A 24,858-nucleotide genomic window follows, 5' to 3' on the forward strand; every position below is an offset into this window, starting at 1 on the left:
TTTTTTTTCTTTACCTGCTCTCAGTTTGAGAACTGAGAAAACATTCCTTTATTTATTGATGTCGTTCATAAGAACGGAATAGAATCACAACATCAGGGGCCCTGATTCACATTATGCCATGTATGTGATGACTAGCTTATTTCAAGAAGGGTCTACCTTTTTGTCACAATTCTGGCACCCCAGGGGACATTGGGTATCTGCTGGCTTTTAGAGAAAGCTGCTCCCAAAATAATAAAGAAACTGTAACTTCCAGATTAACTAATTAGTTAACTCGGAGATTCAGCTGCATACTCCATGATTCCTCTGTTTGAGAAAGAAATGTCTTGACCTCTGAGAAACTCCCTGCTCCTGCAGTATTGGATTTTTCTTTAACTCCATTCCAGGCTAAGTCATTTCACACAAGCCACTGACAATAGCGAAGTGGGTGCAACATTTTTTCTGGGAATATTTTGTTCATCATAGTTACTGAAAACTTTTTAAAAGGACCAGACAAATAAATCCATGATGTACATTCATTGTCATCTCTTTGGGCAAGTCACTTAAATTTCCTATGCCTCAGTTTCCTCACCTAGAACAGGGAGATCAAACTCAGACCTCAGAGTGAAGATACAGTGAAAAAGTACATTACCTGTCTTTCGGAGAGTGGTTGACACAGCAAGTATTCAACAAAGAACAGTTACTTAAATCCAAAGGTCTGAGGAGGACGCAAATGCCTACTTTTCCCTAAATTGTTAAGTAAGAGGGACTTTTTATGTTCAAATTTCACTTTGGATTAACCCTCCTGTTGGAGTCTTTTCCTTTTGCATCGTTAATATATAGTGACCAAAAAATCTAATTAGTCATTAATCCTTTGAAATCATGAGCCACAAGCATGATAAGGAGGCAAAAAAGGCTACAGAGAAGGAGAAAGACGAATCGTTAACTAGTAAATGTTCATTCATAATGAACTTGTATGTAGGTGGGAGCGAAGCCACAGTTGCCCTAAATTAGCGAGAAATTTACATCACTAAGAACGATTCTGCCATCTCCATTACTTGCAACTATTAGATTCATGTTTGAGTAAAATTGAGCTAAATTGGGCTCAAGTCACATTTGGGGGGCCTCCCTATAAATTAGCCCGTGAAATCCCTGAGATTGAGGTGAAATTTCCAAAAGCTTAAGTTTTCTCTGGGAAAATGAACAGACCAACAATTCCTGGGCGTTAGCTCCACCCCACTCCAATCTGTTAGTTTTACGTCCAACGTCAAAGGCGAGCTCTCCTCATTCCAACTGTACCCTGAACGCTCTCCCCCATAAAATACAGTTTAAAGGCCAGCTGCAGTGTGGAGCCTTTTCTCGGAGCCTACAGTTTCAAACAAACGACTGGGCAGAAGCCAGGATCTATATGGGCTCACGAAGACTGTAAAACATTTGGTGCGGAGTGGAAAAAGACGCCTGAGAGCTCTGCCAGGCGTTTTCAGCTTTCTTGCACCTGTGCCAAGTGTTTTGCAGCTCCCCTACCCCTTTCTTTGGAAGGGGGGCGGGTGGAATGGGGCGGGGTTGGGGAGATAAGCAAGCTTTCGGAGGGCATATGCCATGGGAATTGAAAAACTTGTTACCACCATTGGACACTTGTTTCCTGCCCAGTCCCTGCTCTGAAGGCAAAATGAGGACCTCCAGCCAATCTTAGTACTGGAATTCTGAGCATTTGAGCCTACTTGACATTTATTTCATCCTATCAAATATCACCATGGACTCCGAAGACCACCTCCTCCCCAGCCCCCTCCCTGAAATCTCTTTCTTGAGCTCTCAGTTGAATCACCCCTGCCCATCACCGACACCAAATTGCCAATTATTTCAAGGAAATAATTTACACGTTGAGACAGTTTGTAATATGCAAAAATGTGTGTGGAAGAAAGTATATGTTTCTTAAAGGAAGAACACCCAAAATGTTTTCGGATGAAAGTGTGAAAATGTCTAAACATAGATGACATGATACAGATCATGAGAAAGTCAATTTGAAATTATCCTGAAACGTTGTGATAATGTTTTCAAAAGAAGGAGAATTCAGGGGAAGGGAGGTGCTTCTCGGACCCTGCACAGTAGTGTTGAAGATAAAAAGTTCCACAATGGTGTATTGATTCCCATGCATTTTTTCAGTTCATTCAACAACTCTATGAATTATTTTCCCCATTTACAGTTAAGGAAACAGAGGGTTAAGAAGATTAAGTCACCCGTCACACTCCTAGGAAGCAGGGCTTGGACTTTATCCCTGGTCTCTTTATCTCTGAGCTCTCACTGTTAGGCAGGCCACATTCCTCTGAAAAAGAAGCCCTTTCAGCTTATCGAGTTGTTGATGCAAAGAAAATCACACATAGAGATTCATTCCTTTGGCTTAAACTTGGATCTCTGTTAAGATGTAAGTGTTCTCTCAAGACAAAATATACAGCTTCATCAGCCACTTTAACTTATCAGAAGTGAGAAAATTAGATCCTTTTCTCTGGGCATGTTTTACTAGATAGAGAGGGCAGAAACATCACTGGGCTGCTGTAGGTGGGAAAGGAGCAAGAAGAGGGCAGCTGCTGTTAGGGAGATGGTGAAAAGAAGTCTCTTAAAAACGGAATGGGAACTAAAACTTGTCACTTCCTTGCTCCTCCAGTGATCTCCCATTGTTCTCTGATTAATTCCAAGCTCCCCACCACGATCCTTGCACAAAGCTTGCAGCCTTAGCAAAAAAACAGTCAGTTCCCCAACTTAAGGTGCTCTTTTCTACCTCAGGCCATTTGCATGGGCTGTTCCTTCATCTGACTAGCTTCAATTAGCCCTCCGGGTCACAGAATTTTACTCCTTCCCTCTGAAACCTAGATTTAAATTAGGAGGCCTTTGTTTCATCATCCCTTAGCACTTTTCTTTTCCTTCATGCTACGTAATTAAGTTTGTAACCCCACAGTAAGAGCAGGAGGAGTATGCCTTTTATACAGCACTGCACACCCCGTAACTAGTATACTCCCTGGTACACGGTTGGCACGGATTTAATATTTTGTGGAAGAATGAATGGATACAGGGTTGCACAATCTACCTTGGTACTCCCTGACTGTTCTATGAGGAATAGCACAGCTGAAAGTTCAGCCAAGACTTGAACGTGTGCTTGATTGGACACTGACGCAATTAAAGGAGATTCTTGCCTACGTAGGTATATAAAAGAGACCCTGGCTTTGTAAAAAGCTTTCAGGTCTTAGATATCTATTTTCTAAGGCCTATGTGTTATATATAAGTATATATTACACCCATACACGTATATGTTAGTATGTATATGGGTGTTATATATACTGTATGTACATTACATATAATATATATGTATATTAGTAACTATCAACATGATTACTATTTTGTCATTATTATCATTTTGTTATTATTGTTATTATTAGAGTAGCTCCCACTGGCCTGAGAGCTTGCTATGTGGTAGATACCGGCCTAAACAATTTATATGTATTATTTAGTCCAAGCTTCATAAAAAAAAAACCCATAAAAAGGTATTAATACCTTCATTTTACATATGAAGAATTAGGGCTTAGAACAGTTAAGACATCTGACCAAGATTCTTTTAGAGCTAAGATTAAAAGCTGAGTTTATTCAAAGCCATTTATCCTCAAGGACAATCGACTTCCAGTTCATAATTCCAACACTCGAAAACTCAAAGAAAAAAAATCAGAACTCCCTCCCCTTTATCCATTGTTCTCTTTTTTCACACACACACACACACACACACACACACACACAGACCCCAAGCTTAAGTGAACAACAAAAACCCATTGCATGATAAGAGAAAAAAAGAGACAGAGCAGGAAAATGAAGGCCACAGGATAGTTGAAACTGTGCATGAACAACCTGCTACCACATCCACCCACCTGCCCAACAAGGACATCTTCCTTCTGAGTTGAACTTTTCCCTAAAGACTTCTGGACATAGCAAGCCTGACATTATAATCCAAGATCTCACAAAGAAGTTTACTGGCTCCATTCAGCTATACCAGGAAGTATCCTAACAGGCAGTAGGCGCTTAAGTAAACTCTTAAGTTTTCTTCCAACCCCTAGACACCGTCATTCTCATCAAGTAAAGACCTGCTTAGAAGCAAAGCTCGGGGCTTGTCAATAAAGATCCTAGTGATACTGGCCTTCAGCAAGTAAGACTCTCAGTAAAATGAGATATTGGACACCATTAGGGGTATATTCGATATGTTGCTTTGGGGGGTCAGTGGAGACAGCCAAGAGAAGATGAGTCGACAAGATGCTGGCCTGCTCTTGCCCTGCAGCCACTGTAACTCTTAGGCATTTTGGTCCCACATATGATGTCATTGACACTCATCTAACATTCATTCAACACACACCAAAAATACATTTATTGAGCACTATGCTCTAGGCAATGTTTAAGTGGCTACAAATTTCACTTCTAAAGAGAAGAGGAGCAGGGGTTTCAGAAGGGAGGCGGAGAAAGAACAAGGAAAAATGACAGAGAGCGCCCGCAAGACAGAGCACCACGGCAGCCCTTCCAGCCTTGACGTTCCAAGTCTCACACTCACTTAACCTCTTGGGTCTCAATTTCCCCATCTTTAACACGGGGACAGTTACCCTGCCTCAGGCTTCATGAGATAGTTGTGCTGCATGATGTCAGAGAAAAAAACATAAGATGAAACTGCTCTATCCATTATAAAGGTCCTATGATTGCTCCATGAGCCACACAAAAATCCTTTTTCCTCATGAAGCATCTAATCATTTCTCATAACCCACACGGGAAGATCCTCAGTGCCTCCCCAGCGGTATTTGCCGAGCTGGAAACGCCCCACACATGCTGGCTTCCCACTACCACACCCCAGGTGCAAAACATTCGTCCCTTCTCAGTTTAACGTATTTTCTTGCAGCAACTGGTCCACTAACAGGCAGAGGTGCATTAGTGGGAGATTTATGCTAATATCTCAGCAGTGAAAATCATGAGCCTCACTATATTCTCATTCAGTCTGAGACGAGTAGCCAGGGTATGTCCTTTAACAGGATTTCCAGGAAGGATACTGCATCTTAAGAAACGCTGATTTGCGGGCATTTATATATTCCAGGAAGAGGGCTGTCTTAAGTGTATCAGAGCCTCGAGCAGAGAATTATTTTAATGCCCCTGCCTCCCCTCCACACGTCTCCAGCATAAGAGAGGAGCAGAAAATATCCACTGGCTACAGAAATGCTGGCATTGGAGAAGAGGCTGGAACCGTTTTGAAGAACCCTCGTAAGACAATAAGACAAGCGGCCTGGAGAATGGGGTGCTATCCATCCCCAGCAACTGCTCCTAGGATGGCCCTGCCAGCATGTGTAACGGCCAACTGGTTCATCTTGCTAACTATAACGCTCAGCATATGGGGCGGGAGTGTTTATAGATATATACATACACCATACATTTTTCACAGCAAGTACATATAGAGACCATCCAACTGTATATTTTGCAGACATACAAACACGCACATATATTGTCCATATGTTCAAACAATTTTTAAGCTATATCATGAACAAATAAAGATCTCTTTACACAAAAAGTTGCAAAAGGTACCACAGTGAACACTTTGGAGCATGTATTTTGAAGATGAAAAAAGTGGACTTGAACTCCAGCCTGACCTTTTCCAGGTATGTGACCTGACCTCTTCTATAAAATGGGAACAATATTGGGATCTTCCCCATAGAATAATTGTAAGCACTACTCGAGAGGATGCATGTAAAACACTGAGCACATCATCCAGTGTAAGGTAAATTCTCAACAAAGGTTGGCAGTATTACTTCTAGATACCAAGCCAGGTTGTGCTCACCAAACTTCTTTCAGAATCAAGAGAAGTCAAAACAAATGGCAAGATATTATACAGTGCCCATCTAGGGCCTTCAACAACTTGATGTCTCTTGTCTGTTTCTCACTATATCCCAGGCACGCATCTGTCATTGTACTTACCCTATGGCAGCTCTCTCCCCTCACCAGCCTATGGCCGTCTTGAAATCAGGAACCGTGTGTTTTTCATCTTTGTTTTCTCAGCCTGTGGATCAGAGACCAGTTCATGGTAGGTGCTCAATAAATACTGATTGAACAAACTATTATTCATAGATGACACATCCTATGCAGAAGATCTGCAACTGGGAAGTGTCAGGTTCGGCCCATCAGGGAGATGTACAAATGTAAATTATCGCAGTAAAAGCTGATCTCTTAAACAAAGAAGTCCAGATAAAGCAAAGGAGTGTTAAAAAAAAAAAAAAGACTATTTTCTTCAGATATTTTCTTTCACGGAGAATATATGAATGTACATATTTTCTCTCATCTTTTCGGATAATGCCAAAGGACAAGTGGATGTTTGATAAAGACCTGCATCATTTTTCTTGCATATACCACCTCCTTCATGCACAGCCTAAAATTTCAGCCTTAGATCTTAAAGCGAAGATCATATAGACTCTTTTTAAAAACCTGTGTGAAGAACTCTTCCAGACATTATATCTTGTATCTTAGTAAATCTGGTGAATTCAAATTCTTATCTAACCTGTGAATCCCGAACGCATGGAGATACTATGTGTATGGTAAATTTAAGTCCTGGAGCGTGGACAGAAATAACTCAGGATGAAATGTGCTCTTGAATGGCAAACAATAAAAAATTAAGTGTAATGACTATGTGGAAAGGTGTTTTGGTGGCCCAGTGGAAAGAGCAACCATGAATGGTCAGGATACCCCACCTTCCCACTAGCTTTCTCTTAGGGAGTCACAGAGCCCAACTTTTTACCATCATCAAAAGGGAGTTTTATTCTAAGAGTTCCTTGTTATAATGCAATAGTCCTGAGAAGCTGACCAAATGAAGTTATTCTAAGCCATTATCACCTCATCAGGAATGTATTATCCCGTGATTCGGCAGAGTTTCTGGAGGAGATTGCAGAGGGAATGGGAAGGATAAATCCAAATCCTTGGATGATATCTATGAAGTCTCAGTACAGATCATCATCATTATTTTTTTCTTCTTTTTAGCACAGATTTCTGGACTGGGCTGAGTTCATACATATCCACTTCCCTAAGATGGACACTATGAATTGTCTACCGAGATCTATTCTTTCTCTCACCAAAAAAACCCCTCTAATTTTAGTCATGTGCCTCCTGTCTCTCATATAGCTCGTGTAATTCATGGGACACAGGTGAAGCTTCACGGGTAGAGCCTGATGAGAATAAACGAATCTGACTGGTCCAAGGATGGCCAGGTGACCTAAACTGACCCAATCTGATTGAAAGGAAGGACTTAAATATTAGGCTAAGGGGAGAGGTGCCCTTTGTCATTTTCATTTGGCATAAATAAGGAACTAAAGTGTCTTGGTTGCTATTGATGGCCAACTGATGGCCATGATTAAATCAATGCCATATCTATATTCATATCATTGGCAGAGAAGAGATGAAAAGAACTAAGCTCCCTAACATTGTTAAACCACTATGACAATTAAAAAGCAAACCTGTTCAACTCTAGACCTTCTGTTAAGTATGATAAATTTCCTTATACTTAAGCCAATTAAATACCCACTTTTGTGATATAAAAGAAAAACTACTGCATTAACTGTCCATATTGATTTTAAGATGCAGTTCAATTTGAAAACATTAAAATGTATACGGGAGTGTGAGGGGCAGTACTTATTAAAATTTTGGAGACAAGGTATAAGACAAAAATATGTTGGAATTGGCTAGATTCATGATTCTGAAATTAGAATGTCCACTTAGGATTGATGGTCTATAATTAGAAGTGGTTCCAGGCCAGTGGTTACCCCTTCATAGACAGCAGCCTAAAAAATCTTAGACCTTGTTGATATTAATTGAGTAGATAATTGAAAGGACAGAAGATTAACCTTTTCTAGATTTTTCATTTGTAGGCATATGAACACAATAAAACTAGATCCTTTAAGAAAAATAGACTACTGAGAAGAGTTGAAAAGAAAATTCTTTTTAGATATCATGAAGCACCTCTAACTCACATAATTGTTCTTCTTATAATTAATGGCTATTTACCTAAATCTAGAGTTAATAAATATCTTTGGCCACTTCCAGGATCCTCTATCTCCACTATTATATCTTGCCTCTCCTCTACATGCCTTCATGTTTATTCTATTTTGGCTCAACTCTGAGCCTGAGTTTCAGATACAACCAGTTCATAAAGCAACTGACACCTTTCTTTCTCTACTCAGCTACTTAAGCTCTTTAAAACAGACTTAAAAAGAGATCAAAACATGGTTACATGTACCATTTAGAGTTTTTCCAAAAGGTGAAACAGTAGTTTCCTAGCATAAACAATTTCTATTCTCACCGTGCTCCAAACCATCTTATTAAACACTTGGGTGTAGGGGTCCTGGGTTTAAGCCTGAGAACAAATACAAACCAATACAATCATCCAAAAAATAGGAAAATCAGTCCAAAAAAGAGCACCTTATTCAACACCTAGTTAAGGTGTAAGAAATTAAACTGGACAGGGTGCCTCTTCAAAAAGACACCCAAATAACTAAAGAGAGGGTATAATTTAGGAATCCCCACATTGAGTCACTTTCCTGGGCAGTTTGTTTTTGTTTCGTACTTCTTGTCTTTTTTTTTTTTTTTTAATCAGCCATTCTGATTGCCAGCCATTCTGCATTCCCCAGATACAGAAACGTGAAACTTGATAACATGTTATGATACAGCTGGATCACTCCCCTATACATTTCAATGCATAAAATGATTTTTATACTGAGAAGAAAATACCACCTCCAGGAGAAAATTTTATGAGTATTAGCAGGGGGAAACGCGAATTTATATACCTGTTAATATAAATAAACCTTTTATTATCTTCAGAGAACAAAATTAAACAGAGATACAGTTTTTAACCTGGCTAATGTGATTAACAAGATAGTGGAAACAAAGTAGGCAAAATTTTAAGAAGTATCAAGTTTTGTCATCTTGATGGATGGTCACTCCAAGCACTCATTTCAGAGAAAAGTATTTTTTAAAGCTTTTGCAAGAATAATCCTGTGTGAGCATATACAAATGTTAGTATTTATTAAAAGCACATATAACAGGGGCTTCCCTGGTGGCGCAGTGGTTGAGAGTCTGCCTGCCAATGCAGGGGACACGGGTTCGAGCCCTGGTCTGGGAAGATCCCACATGCTGCGGAGCAACTGAGCCTGTGAGCCACAATTACTGAGCCTGCGCGTCTGGAGCCTGTGCTCCGCAACAAGAGAGGTCACGACAGTGAGAGGCCCGCGCACCGCAATGAAGAGTGGCCCCCACTTGCCGCAACTAGAGAAAGCCCTCGCACAGAAACGAAGACCCAACACAGCCATAAATAAATAAATAAATAACCCAAAAGTTTAAAAAAAAAAAAAAAGAATTAAACTGAATTGATCAATGCAGCACTACACAGGCCAGGTAACAAAGAGAACAGAGGCTATTTGAAAGGTAATTCATGCTGAAAAATAAACAGTTGAAGAAACAGTAGCTTGTATTACAATCTATTAAATGCATTAATACGATAGGGTAATAATATGTCTATCAGTATAAATTTAGGCCTCTTATATTTATCTGAGAAGAAAAATGCAGTAGGCTGTTGGTGGTTAAGTTTGCAAGCAATAATTCATATGTATTCCTAAACCCTGCAAAGAACTGGATCATCTTATGGGGACGGTTTCAACATCCTAGGTAGGAAAGGACCAATATGAGATTAATTTATAAAGATGCTATGAGACAAACTTAACTAAGGTAGAACATTCGCAGAGAATAAAATTTCTAATAAAGAAAAAATAATTTAGTTGTAAATCTCAGATGTGACCTGAACTGATGTTTATTAAACAAATAACTATTATGGAAAATATAGCTCCCTAATATTGGTCCCATTTTAAATCAAGAACTCAGATTTTGTGCCCAGCTAAAATCCTGAATTTCCCAGCCTCACATTTGGCTGTAATGGGCCATGAGAAATCGTTCTGTTCAATGAGCTTTTGGGGAAAATATGGTTATCTTTAAAAGGAACAGGTCTTACAGGTACTGCCTTTGCCCTGAGCCCTCCACTGTGTTCAAGTCACTCTTTTTTGAGTTTTCTTACCTGCAGCCAAAAGCCATCCCAAACCCAAACAGGGGTCTGACATCTTAAAAGTAATTTATTATTATGAAATAGGATGTCTCTTCAAATTACATGAAAATAAACCAGCACGTGTAAGCAAACTAGTGTAATAAACTTTTCACCCCTTTAAATAACACGAGAAAACTGGCAGTAGCAGTGTCTTAATGGCACAGAAATTCCAAGGACTTAAAAATGAAGTTTTGTTTTCTCTTTCTCACGGATGCAGGTGAGACCATAAACTCTTTCTAGTCTGATGCAGAGAACTCCCCTAGGCAATACAAGACTATCACCTTAAAAAAAAAAAAAAAAAAGACTACTCATGAAGCAAACTAACAACTTGGGGAGGTGGGGGGATCTGTTTGGGTTCCAATAACTAACCAGCCTGTAGGGAATTTAAAAATATTTTACCTGGCCTGTGGTTACTTACTGGATAAAGGCAAAATATGTTTAAAAATGAAACAATTGAACAAAGCTTAATAGAAAGTTTTCTGTAATGGGAAGCGTATGTCTAATGGATTAGATCAGCTGTCTAGATTAAATTATTGTCATTTAGATAGTATCTCCTTGTCAGATGACATTCCAGCGACAAAATAACTAAGTCACTGCTTACTTTTCAAATCACTTATGAGCACAACTAAATCACTTCCAACACAGCCTTAAAATACAGAAACCTGCAAGTTGAAGCTTCTTCAACTTAATTCTGTCTCTCTCTTTGTCTAATCTGCCAGGTGTCTTCCTGAATCCTTGGTGGGCATTAGAGGATTTGTTCATTTTGAATATCCATTCATTATTATTTTGATTTTCTGGGATAATGATTATGTACTTTGAAAAAAGTAGAGAAGGTTTCAAGGACAACGGAACAAATTTCTAAACACACCACATGAGGTTACAGTAGAAGAATATAAACATCCCTCATGCTTTTTTTTAAAAAAAATGAAGATCATTCATATTTGAGTAAAAACCTGGGAGTAAAACTCTTCCAAAAGACTGTGCCTTTTAACCTACACCAATGTCCGGTTTTTTGGTGCTTTTTCAAAATTATTTCAGCCAAAAATAATACTCAAATTTTCCATTTTCCACAGTGCACATTTTGAAAATGTATTTTTATTTATAGCATTATACATAAAACCTATAAATGCTCTGAACAGTATGGGTTTGATATGTCTGAAGGTTTTTTTTTAACTTATATTCACAATATCTTCCAGGAGAAATATATGGCAATGAAGTTAAACTTCAGCTAACCTTCTAGACATAACTCTTAGGTACTCCCAGATTTACTAGTGATCAATCCTGCACACTTGTGAAAAACCTAGGATAGTCTTTGACACTTTGATATACAAATTCCACTTTTAAAATTACGATGTTCATAGAGCTGCCTGCAAGAATAGACTTCTTCATTTCTGAGAAGTAGAGAAGAGAGAAAAGGTAACCAGGGAATTTTTTTTAACATGTGTTTTCTGGACAGCAGGCAAGCAAGCAGTTATTTCTGGAACTCTTTCACTGCATTAAAATATCACAGAGCCAAATTCTGCCCTCAAATGATTTTTCTTAAACTTACTTGAGTCCATATGTTTCTAAAAGCTGAATTTGCTTCATTGCATTTCAAGGTCTAATCTTGCTGTTATTACACAGACAGAATCTCCATGAAATTGAATTTTTGTTTGTGTAAGAACAGTGTATTTGAATATTTCCCGAAGCAAAATGTGGGCAAAGACTGTGAAGAATTAGGGTTAGCAGAAAATAAATGGCAGATCATCAAAACATCTCTGAACTGGCTAATTTTTCTTACAAGATTTCTCCTTTTGCTTGGAAAATGCCAGGAAGACGTCTGAGAACACAGAAAGGAATATCTAGAGAATTTTTATTTATAGGTATCTCTAAAAAAAATTAACAACGTCCCTTACAATTTTCTTTAAAAATGTTTTTATCTCCATTTAGCTAGTGAATAAAATACAAATTTCTATGTAAAGCATCGTCAATGCAAAACAAGAAAAAGGAAAATCTAGACTGCAAGTGATTCTGCTTAAAATTGTTATTTTTCAGAGTATGGCTGCCAATTTAATACCATATGGCCATTAACTGTGCTGTATAAAGTAAAATATTATGTGCTTTTCTGTATAATTAATGAATCTTAAATTCAAGCATTTAAAAGAGGCCAAAAATTATTCCACCAGATTCCATACATTCAGGAACCTCTATATAATATCACAAATCTTCTTTTAAAGTTTCTGAACATTTGTCATTTTCCTATAAAGCTATATTCATCTATCATACCAAAAGTACCTGTTTCATTTTTCAGATAATAAGGGGGAGAAAAAACCTCTCCTACATCTGCACAAAATATGTCTATCCTCATTAGATCCATTTTTTCAATTAAATTCAAGTTTCTCTGTCCAAAAGGCATAAATCTGGGTATTGATTTAACTATAAACTCATGAAACTCCCGGTAGTCTTCTAAAACCATTTTACTTGGATGGGCATATAAGCTTTTAAAATATCAAGTTATTCCAGTATTTAATACACATAACTGCTTCCAGAGGGGCTAAAGGCAGTAAGGCACAGCTGCCCATTCCATTTGAAGAACAACTAGACTGCTAGCCAGTGTCTCACTACTTTCTGTTGTTTTTTTTTTTTAAGCGTTTGCTTCTATTTTATTCAGCATGAGTTTGATACCTTCTGAACATGAACCATATCACCAGCAGCCAAAATCAATAACCTATCTAATCAAGGCCCTATAAACTAACAACAGACCCTCAGTGCTCTGTTCCTATAAAACGTAGTTCATTCTAAGTCTTTCCTTCCAAACCAGTCTAACGTTAAATTTATTATCCTCTTCTGACAAGGTTAGAGCATTGTCTACCTAGACTTCTAGAAAGACCCTTTTGGGGAGCAAATCAATTGCCTCTTGAAAAGAAAAAAAAAGAAAGAAAGAAAAGACCTCTCTAAACTCTCCTTGAAATCTTTTTATGTTGCTTCAATTTTCTTTTGAGAGCAAGGAATCTTCGCCATGAAGCTTTCATGCAGCAAGCAGCTACTTCTTTTCAAATAAAAATCATGTGTAAATATTTCACAGACATGTCTCTACTGTGAACTGCACAATATGAAAAGGAGATGTTAAAGAAATATTTCCCTAAATCAAACCAAATAAGAATACAAACATTTTCCTAAATCCACGAAGTTTTGAAGTCTAAGCCACAAATTCTCCTTGTATAAAACATCATATGTTTTTTTTTTGATATCCTGTAAGCTGTGGCTGAATAGCCTTCACTCAATGACTTCATAGTGTATCCGATACTCATGTTTATTTTAAGCTTCTTCAAATGATATTTTCCATCTTAAAAAGTGAGAAGGATTTTTGCCTTGAAAGATTATTCATAGGTAGCAACATAAGCAAAACCAAAAGTTTATCCAAATTTTCTTTTCTCCCCCAGATCTGTGACATTAAACACATGTGTGCAAAAACCCTTTCCGTGATAGCAATTTTCCTTTTATATTTTAGTTATTTAATGAATCTTTCTCCCCAGCTAGATGCTCAGCTCTTTCTGGATGGGGCCCTTGTTGTTATAAAGTTTCTGTTACTAGACCAATTTCAGCATCGTTAGTGATAACTAACTTAGTTAGTGAGAAACACACAGCTATTGAGCTGGATGGAAACTAGCAAACACAAAAAACAGCTGGACAACTTGAATCAGGTATCAGCAAGGCTACTGGTGTGAGTTCCACATGTAATCCATTGTTTCTTGGTAAAATACAATCAACAACCCCCTTTAGAATAGTGCGAGGAATTAAAATTCACTGTAAATATAATAAACAAGAAATGTGCTAATAAGCTGATGGACAAGCAGAAATGATACTATCTGTGGAGAACACTCTTAAGTAAGCCTAATGTTAGAAAAGAGGGGCCATAAATAAGTATTGATATGGAAACATTAATGCTGATGTTGGCTACCAGCTCTAAGTCTAACAGCATTCTTATCTGCACTCATTGATCTTACCAGCCTGTGTTCTTTTAGGATCTACTGATGGCCCCATATTTCAAAGAGCTAATCTCTTCTGCTGCTTTTGTTTACTGGCTTTGCGTTCATTCTCAGCTTTAGCACCAAGGCATGCTTTCACCGAAAATTCACCATGGTCCAATTTACAAGCATATGACTCTTCCTGAGGGTATAAGCTCTATGTGCTGTTTTTCTTTAAAAGATACCACTTCCGAGCCATACTCCATAGGTTCTGAGCTGTTCTGCCGATAGGGGTGATGGATGGTCCCACCCCTTTCTCCATCAATTCCCTTGGGACCAAGTACACACTCATTCAAGACAGCAGCTAGAGGAAGGAAGGTGATCTGTGGCTGGGAAATATTGAAGTTCACTAGTCTGTATGATGATTGAACCTGTGCCCTTGAACTTTTTAAGCCTGCTAATGAATGCTCTAACCAAGATACCCAAAGATGGAATAGGGAAGCATGAGGAGAATACTCTTTGCCCTCAGTTCAGAATATATGAGTCTTTCATGGAACGTAGCTTTGAGCACAGAAACAAAGCTCTATTTTTCACTACTTAAAACTGCTTCTGTGAAGGTGGTACTGTTCCACTGTTCCAGGAGGGCGGCTCTCGAAGATTCAAAGTCATTGTCTTTTTCACATTCATATGGAGTTCAAAATCAATAGCTTTAGCCATGCTCATTACAAGCCGTGCAAGTGATCCTTTGAATTCAGTGATAAGATGACATTAGCACCACCTGCAATGACCACAGGCTTCTTCCAGTATGAAGTCTATCACTGCAGCCATCTCCAGCATGGCCCATTACCATGAAAGATTTAGCAGCTAGAGTGTCATAATGCAGTCAGTGCTGATGTTCATCTGGTTTTGTGATGCCCATTTGTTCCTCTGATGCTCTTTATGCTGGCAAGAAAGCTGATACATTTCGTTGTCCAAATATCCAAGAGATATAGGTCTCCTAGTAGGAGAAAATCCAGAGTTTCCTAAGAGGAAGTTGAAGGGAGTACCCCGGCCATATTTTTCTCAGGTCAACCTCTCGGTCACCATGTTCTTATAGGCATCTTACTAGATTTATATTGTTCAAAAGACAGTGTATTGGGGCTTCCCTGGTGGCGCAGTGGTTGAGAGTCTGCCTGCTAATGCAGGGGACACGGGTTCGAGCCCTGGCCTGGGAAGATCCCACATGCCGCGGAGCGGCTGGGCCCGTGAGCCACAACTGCTGAGCCTGCGCGTTTGGAGCCTGTGCTCCGCAACGAGAGAGGCCACGACAGAGAGAGGCCCGCGCACCGCGATGAAGAGTGGCCCCCGCTTGCCACAACTGGAGAAAGCCCTCGCACAGAAACGAAGACGCAACACAGCCAAAATCAATCAATCAATCAATCAATCAAAACATACGCATCTGATTCAAGATCCTCATTAAAAAAAAAAAAAAAAGACAGTGTATTGCTCATCATGCCCAAAGACTGCGAAAATATAGACTCAAATGCATTCTGGAAAATCCTGTATTAAGGCATGGTCTTTATTTTCAGGTATCACATGTCACAAGATTATCTATCAGACGATGCTAAAATTCTGCTCAAGTGTTATTTAAATGCAAAAATCAACAACTATATATTCCATACCTATTACTCTGTAGCAAATAACAAGCCATTTATATTTCCACCAATATACTTATTCAATATTGTTACCTAACTACAGTTTTATATGCAAGTATATAGAACTGCACTCTCCAATACCGTAGCCAATAGCCGCATGTAACTACAGAGCACTTGAAATGTGGCGGTGCCAACTTGAGATATGCTGTAAGTATAAAATACACACCAGATTTCAAAGACTAAATACAAAAAAAAAAAAGAATTTTTTTTACATGTAAATTTGGTAATATTTTGGATATATTGGGTTAAATAAAATACATTATTAAAAATAATTTTATCTGCACTTTTTTCACCTTTTTAATGTAACTACTAGAAAATTTTACACTACATATATAGTTCACATTTGAGGCTCACCCTATATTTCTGTTGGACAGGGCTTATATAGAAGATAAGGCTAGTTCAGAGATCAACTAAAGCAAGTAATATCCATAAAATACAATAATTTCTAGCTTTACTTATTCCAATATTCTCTTTCCCTGGAGGAAAAGGAAGAGAAAATCTGTTAAGACATTTATTGTACAAACTTTGGACCTCAATGATCTAGAATTTACTAAATTTTTGCTCTAGGTGAATATTCAGTGTTGAAGATTCAAAAAGAAAATTGCCCCTTCTTAAATTGCCACAGCTGATTTTGACAAGTTTGGAATGGAAGGAAACTTCCTTAACATGATAAAGGACATGTATGAAAAACTTACAATGAATATCATACCTGATTGTGAACGAATGAAGGAAGTGCCCTAAGACTGGGAACAAGGTTCAAATGCCTTCTCATCACTTCTTTTACTAGAAGTTCTAGCCAGTGCAATCAGTCAAGAAAAAGAAATTAAAGGCCTCCAGATTAGAAAGAAGTAAAATGTCTGTATTTGCAGATGATATGCCCTGTATACAGAAAATCGGAAGGAATCCACACACACAAAAAATATTTTTAGAGCTAACAAACAGATATAGCAAGGTCACAAGATATAAGATCAACATACAAAAATTAATTATATTTCCATATACAATGAACAATCCAAAAATAAAATTAAGAATACCTTTCACAATAAATTTTATTCTTTTTGCAGCATGAAAAAGAACAAAATGCTTAGGAATAAATTTAACAAAAATAAGTTCCACAGTTGTACACTAAAAATTACAAAATACTGCTGAGAGAAATCGAAGAAAATCTAAATAAATGGAAGGACATTCCATGTTCATGGACTAGGATACTCAACACTGTTAAGATGGTAATTATCCACAAAGTGATCTATAGATTCAATGCAATCACTTTCAAATTATCATCAGATTTCCAAACTCGACAAGCTGATACTAAAATCTATATGGAAATGGGAAAGATCTAGAATAGCCAAAGCAATTTTGAAATAGAAAAACAAAGTTGGAGGGCTTTCACTTCACAATTTGGAAGTTTACTATAACTTGATAACTAGAGTTATCAAGACAGTGTGGAATTGGCATAAGGATGGACATATAGATCAAAGTAACACAGTTGAGTCCAGAAATGAGTCTTTATATTTATGGATAACGGATACTCATCAAACATACCAAGGAAGTGCACTGGAGAAATAACAGCCTTTTTAACAAACGGTGTTAGTACAATAAACTATCCACCTACAAAAAAAAGTGGGGGGTGGGGGAGAACACAGACCTTTTATTTCATGACATATACAAAAATTAACTTGAAATGTCCAAATGTATCAGAAACTTTAAGAGCTAAAACAATACAATTTTTAGAAGAAAAGAGAATATCTTCAAGACCTTGAGTTAGGTAAAAATTCTTAGATACGACATCAGAAGCATGATCTGTAAAAGAAAAAAAGTGATACACTGGACTTCACCAAAATTCAAAATGTTTGCATTTCAGGAGATTTCATTAAGAAAATGAAAAGACAAGGCAACAGACTGGGATAAAATATTTGCAAAATACGTATCTGACCAAGGACTTATATCCGGAACATATTTATACAAGAACTCTTGAACTCAAAAATAAGACAAACAATTCTATCAAAAGTGGGCAAAAGATTTAAATAGACATTTCACCAAAGAAGATATACAGATGGCTAATAAGCACATGAAAAAATGCTCAACATTATTAGTCATTAGAAAAACACAAATAGAAACCATAATGAGATACAATTCTAGATACTCACTAGAATGGCCATAATAAAAATAGACAATAATAAACACTGGCAAAAGTGTGGAGAAGCTGGAACCCTCATGCACTGCTGACATAAATGTAAAATGGTACAGTCACTTTGGAAAACAGTTTAGAACTTCCTCAATATGGCAACATAGAGTTACCCGATAACCCAGCAATTCCACTCCTAAGTATATACCCAAGAGAAATGACAGCAACATATATCCACACAAAAGCTTATACATGGGGTGGGTGAAGATTCTACGTACAAGTTTTTTGAGGTTATCCTCATCGATCCCTTCCATAAAGCTATCAGAAGAAACCCTGACACCCAGTGGATCACCAAACCAGTCCACAAGCACAGGGAGATGCGGGGGCTGACGTCTGCAGGCAGGAAGAGCCGCGGCCTCGGCAAGGGCCACAAGTTCCACCACACAATCGGTGGTTCTCGCCGCGCAGCCTGGAGAAGGCACAATACTCTCCAGCTCCACCGCTACCGCTAATATAAGTAATGTTTGTAAAATTCTTACCTAATAAACAGTTTAGGACATCCAAAAAAAAAAAAAGCTTATACATGAAAGTTCTCAGCAGCATTATTCCTAATAGGCAAAACTTGGAAATAACCTAAATGTTCATCAACTGGTGAATAAATAAGCAAAATGTGGTTTATCCTTACGATGGAAAACGATTCAGCAATAGAAAGGAATGAACCATGGAAACAAGTCACAACACTGACAAACCTCAAAAACATTATGTGCAATCAAAGAAATGTGCTACAAAAGGCCACATATTATAGGATATGATTAAATTATATGATTCCATTTATGTGAAATGCCCAGAAAAGACAAAACTATAAAAACAGAAAGTAGATTAGTGGTCCCTAGGGATGGGAGGGGGAGCAGAGATGAGGAATTATCAGTAAATGCACATGAGGGACCATACGGGGATACTAAAAAGTGTTCTAAACCTTGTTTAGAACAGTCATGGTTGAACAGTTTTACTAAAAATTTTTGGAATAGTACCCTGGAAAAAGGTGAACTATCTGATATGCTTCAAATCTGACTCTACCACTTACCAGCTGTGTGACTTGAGTGAGCGATTTCACCTCTCTGAGACTTACACTTTTCCTCTATAAAACAGAATTAATAATGGTGTCTCCCTGTGAGATCATGGTGACCATTAGAGGCAAGGCATGCCAAGCACTGAGCAAAGTTAGGTACAGAGTAAGTGCTCACCAATTGGTAGCTAGAATTATTAGCTACCTCTCCAAATTACTTCCAGGCTCTTCCAAAATGAGCTTGGCTTCAAGTTCCTTTGGTTAAGGAACTGTCCCTATGCATTCCTAATTTGGCATATTGCACTATTATCATTTTCTTCACCAAAGGTCACTACCCGCCCTGCTCCCCAAAAGTACTTACTCTTCTAGCTCCACTAATCCCTGTAGAGCATTCCATTCCACTAGGGATGCTTCTCTCTTAAACTCCTCTCTCTTTATATATATATATATATATATGTATCTCCTCTGTCTTTATTACTACGTACATATCACTCATGTGATTCAGAAGCACACAATCACATGATTGCCACCTACCTTTTCTTGAGTGTATAATCTCACTCCTGTGCTACCATACTCCCCCGCTGCCTGAGGCCATGGAGATGATCAAATCATGGGACTTTTGCCTGGCAAGCTGAGATGTAATGTCAATCCTTCTTTACCACCATTCCAGATAGCCAGAGTGGAATGTTGTCTGATATTATTTACTATCCTTGCATCTCGATTAAATCTTTATGAGAATACCTTTGCACCAAGAAATGCTCAATGATTGCAGAATAAATAAATAGGTTTAACAAAAGATAAAAGTCCTACAAAATACGTTCTAAAAATTTAACTAAGTTATTGTTCTATCTTCTTTGGCTGCTAGACAGAGACCCAAGCCTATTTCTTCCTACCCTGCTTTCTAAAATGTTCAACACCCAAGAAATGAACTCAGTAGGAACAGGCAAGCACAGGAGTTTAGGTGTGTCAAATACCTAACTTATAAAGAAATGCCAAGCACTCTGTTCTCAAACTCCCTCAATATACTGCAAATATTCAGCAGCACTTTTATGAATGAAGCAATGCATGACTGTCATCACAATTAGTCTTCCTTATTAACAACTTAGCAACTCTTGATTTCCAAAAATAGAAACATACATTGTAGAAAATTTTCCCCTTATTTTACCTCCTATAGTTCTTTGAAACAAAAAAACTCAGACATTTTCCAGGAATTTAGACATCAAAATTTCAACCAAAAGACCTGTCTTTATCAAAGGAAATAACAGCTCTTGCTAAGATTTTTATTCTTCAGACGATTTCTAAATTGCCCCCTTCCTTTTTTAAAAATACATTAGAACAGATAACAACCTACATCATTCCATTTTTTGTCACTTTTGATGGGATCTTCTCTCTTCTGCTTCATTTGTTAGTCTTGTCTCTATCAAAATATCATTTATTGAAATTTTTGGTAAAACTTCCTGGTTGCATTAGATGGAGGTCGGGAGCAGCATTTTCCTGGCCTTGCATCAACACTGACCATGTGTGTGACCTGAGGTGAGAGCCTCTCAAAAATACATGGAGATCAAAATACCTAACCCACCTACCTCAAAGGCATGTGGAGTGAATAAGTGAGACCACAAGTGTGAAAACACTTCAGTGATTAGGGATAAAATTCAAAATCATCATTAAGCTCCTTACATTTCTTCCTTGGCTCTGAATGGGTGGACCTACCAAAGACAAATCCCCAGCTGTCCCCTGAAATTCAAAGGAACTGCTGAGTTAGTAGATTTCATCTTTTCTTTTATTCATTCAGTAGGGGGGAAAAAACATTCTATAAAAAAAAAAAGTAGGGGAACAGCATTCATAAACTTGGATCTTTCTGTTTGGAAGGAGGCATAGATTTGGGGCAAAATGTTTATTTTGAATCTTGGATTCAATACTTAAAGCTTTGAGCAAATCACTGGAACTTTGGTCAGTGTCCTCATCTGCAAAACGGGAGTGAGTATCAAAGGTCATAAAACACTTGAGTGCTACTCAGATGTAAATGCTTAGTAAATATTTAGTAACTCTGTTTCAAAAAGATGCATGTTCAATATTTAAGGAGCTCTAACACCTATCAGCTTTATTGTTTGTTCCATTGTGTAGTTCTCAATAAGCTTTCCCCTGCGCTCTATCCTGAGCAAGAAGTGAATTTTCAAAACAGATTAGTTTTGCAGGAACAGAGAGATCTACAAATACACCAAAATTGAAATGCGATTTCTTTCTTTTTTTTTTTTTTTTTTTTTTTTTTACTTTTTATTGGAGTATAGTTGATTTACAATGTTGTGTTAGTTTCAGGTGTATAGCAAAGTGAATCAGTTATACATATATCAATACATATATCCACTCTTTTTTTTTTAGATTCTTTTCCCATATAGGCCATTACAGAGTACTGAGTTGAGCTCCCCATGCTACACAGCAGGTTCTTATGAGTTATCTATTTTATATATAGTAGTGTATATATGTCAGTCCCAATCTCCCAATTTATCCCTCCCCCCAACCCCGAAATGCGATTTCTTGAATAACTTGCCTGTTATTATAACAGAGTATGGGATAAATGGGTAAAAAGAAAGCTTCATTACTGCCCAGACCAATTTGACTCTTGCAAAGCTAATTAAACATGTCTTGAGTATATAAAATATATCATCCCCAGATAACAGCATACTGTTAAGTTCTTCATCTTATTAAGAGCTTGCATTAATGCTTCTTCAACATAAATTTTATACCAAGACAGGTACTATTTGAGAAGCCTCACAATAGGAATGACCTAAATTAGGGTGACAGAGGCAAAAGATGGATCACCAGGGCCTGTCTCAACAAGAAGAGGAATGAGGGTTCCGTCTTCCATTACCGTCCGATTCTAATGTGCTAACATTATCTTCTGAAAAAAGCTTCCTTCCTCAAGCCGTTGGCCCCTCTGGAGCTCCGCATCAAGGTAAGGGATTTCACAACCCAGAGGACTAGACCCCAAACCCCAGAGTCATAACGTCAATGATGAAAGGCCCTTAGAGGTCCTTGAAACTTTATACTTTGCAAATGAGGAAAAAGAGGCCCTGATAGATGACATGTCTGAGATTATACATACCGATACCTAGTATAGCATTTTTTGAAAGAAAAGGAAGCTAATACAAGACAGTCACCAGAACGTGTTTGAGCACTAAAATTATATAAAAATAAAGTTTAAAAAATTAATCAATGAATTTCATCAACTGATCTGATGGGTCCATGCCACCTACTTTCTATTACCTCCTTGACTATTCTAAAGCACCATTCTGGCTCAGGTGTGAGCCCTACCCTTTGGATATAGTCTCTTCAATGCATTGTTCCTTCCAGCCTATATTTAAATACTCCTTTTTCAGTGTGAATTTTCCCCCTTTGGGGTGCTTCCTCTCCAAGAACCTAAACTGGAGCCAAAGTTAAGAACAGCAGCACGACTTACCATCAGGTGCTAAAAGATAACCAGCAACCAAGAACTTTACCAGATGAAGGTTCTTAAAACAAGCCCTGCTCACATTACTCCCCTGTGAAGTACTCCTTCGCTGCTAACTAAATCAAGGTCCAACTCCTTCATGGACACTGACGTTCAAGGCCATCTACTCAGATACCATGGCTCATTTTCTATTATTTCCCTATGCTCTAGTTCAGGTATTCTCAACTTGACTAGATACGGAAATCATTTGAGAAGCTTTAAAACACTGTGAGTGACCAGACCCTCCCTCAGACCAATTCAACGATAGTCTCTTGTTGGTGGTGGTGGGAGGGGTGCATGAGAGGAAACATAATACAGTGACTGAGAGAACAGCCTCTGACAAGCTGAGCTAAAAACTAGACAACACTACTTACTTGTTGTATGATCACAGGCAAGTTACCCGGCCTTCCTGTGCCTCAGTTTACTCTCTACTAAATGAGGAAAATAATAGACCACTTCTGTAGGGATACTGTAAGAATTAAATAAGCAAACATATGCAGAGCACATAGAATTATGCCTAGCACAAAGAAAGCCCTAAGCAGTGATGCTATTTTTTATTATACTTGAACATGTAGGACAGTGATAGGAATTACTGAATGTTTCTGATTTAAATTTAATTGAATGTTGCCATAAATAGCCCCTAAAACTGTGTTGGAAAAAAATCAGTTTCAAAGAGTGTTTTGCTATCACAAAAGCTTCACCATTTAATACTGAGAACAAACATCTTGAAAAAAATCGCAGGATGGATAAACCCTCAAGATGTTATGCTGAATGAAATAAGACAGACACTAAAGTAAAACTACTACATGATTCCACTTACACCTAGAGCAGTTAAATTCATAAAGACAGAAAGGAGAAATTTGGGACTGGGGGGAAGGGTATAATGGGGGGTTGTGGTTTATGGATACAGAGTTTCAGTTGGGGAGGATGAAAAAACTTTTAAGATGGATGATGGTGGTTGCACAACAATACGAAGTACTTAATGCTACCGAACTTAAAATTGTCAAAATGGTAAACTTTATGTTATGGTATTTTACTACAATAAAAAATGTCAAAAGAGCAAAAAAAAAAAAAAAAAACTCACAGGCATATAGAATGGACATTGTTTTCCCTGATTATAATATTACCTTCAATCTATTAAAAACCCTTTTATATTCTTTCTTCTCTTTCATGTTCCCCAATGAAGGCTACATTTCAATAACTTTTTTTAAATGTATGACTTCACCTTTAATAGGTACAATGAGAAATTGACCCAACCACAGAAATCTTCCTCAGTGATCTCCGTGCAGTGAATTGGAGCCATAGCGAATGCCCTGTGACCTGCACGGCTTCCCCAAACAGAAAATCCTGCGTATTAACGGGTAAATTTTCACTGACATGGTAAAGTTCCTGTAGAGTTGACATTTGATTGATGCTGTGACAGCTTTTTGGTTGCTGTCAGTGCAACCATATTAGAAACTGCTCTTGACTTTGTGAAGTCATTTTTAAAAAGTTGGGGGGGTGAGGATTAAAAAATACTTCTTTGACATCCGAAGGGCACTTATATACTGACGGAATAATGGCCCTCACTTAGGGATCATTTCCTTGAAAGAAAAAATATATGTGTGTATATGTATACATATGTACATACATATATATGTATATAGACATACACACACACACCCCTTAGGGACAAATGCAATTCTAGGGAATGTGCAACTCCTTCAGATTCATTAAAGGGCCAATGGGGCGGCGACACTGCATACATTTATGCTCTGTGTGAGACACTTCTACTGAAATTCAATTGTGACTGTGAATGCTTCAGACCAGATACAATTTCAACATTTTCTGCTACTGGAGTGGGAAGACCAAATAGCTATTTCAAATTCACATTTCCCGTTTCCAATTGATCGTGGCACTCCCGTTGGAACATCCCTATGCTACAACAGCTCTAACTTTCCATTTCATTTTCACTGGAAAAATCTAAACATGAAGCAATACCTTCTACTCTACCAGTCATGAGGTTCCCCTAAGGGTATTTTTGTGTTGAAGTAAGCCACTGAGTAACAGACGGATAGTTTTTTGTCTTCCGAAGCTCATTGACTAAGAAAATAATACACATAAAGGCAGCCTATTCCAACAATACCCCGAGGGGAAAACAGTCCATTGCCACCCACTTTTAGTGATGGGGATAGAGAGGGTTAGACAGTAAAACACCTTGGGGGTCTACAGAAGATAACATGCCAATACTCTATGTTTTGAGGAAAGAAGTTAAAAAAAAAATTGATGAAAACTGTGCCTTTTTAGGAAATATAGGAGAAGGTATTCACTGTCAGTTCTGATTAGAAGAGAGTGGGAAAAAAGATCCATCAGTAATAGATATTTCACTGAATTTGTACATTGCTTTACTAAATGAAAATCCAAAAACCAAAGGGGCATC

The 24,858-nt window shown here is 37.9% G+C and overlaps 1 long non-coding RNA gene across 2 annotated transcripts in view; it reads right to left on the reverse strand.

Annotated features, from left to right (window-relative positions):
• LOC130709105 (uncharacterized) overlaps positions 1 to 24,858 on the reverse strand; it is a 714,106-nt gene that overhangs the window by 578,859 nt on the left and 110,389 nt on the right. For both annotated transcript variants that reach the window (XR_009009601.1, XR_009009600.1), the window contains exon 3: positions 5,962 to 6,043. This is a non-coding gene — a long non-coding RNA (uncharacterized LOC130709105). The remainder of the gene's footprint in view (positions 1 to 5,961; positions 6,044 to 24,858) is intronic.

Source organism: Balaenoptera acutorostrata, chromosome 10 (genome assembly GCF_949987535.1).
Source record: "Balaenoptera acutorostrata chromosome 10, mBalAcu1.1, whole genome shotgun sequence".
Lineage (NCBI taxonomy): Eukaryota > Metazoa > Chordata > Mammalia > Artiodactyla > Balaenopteridae > Balaenoptera > Balaenoptera acutorostrata.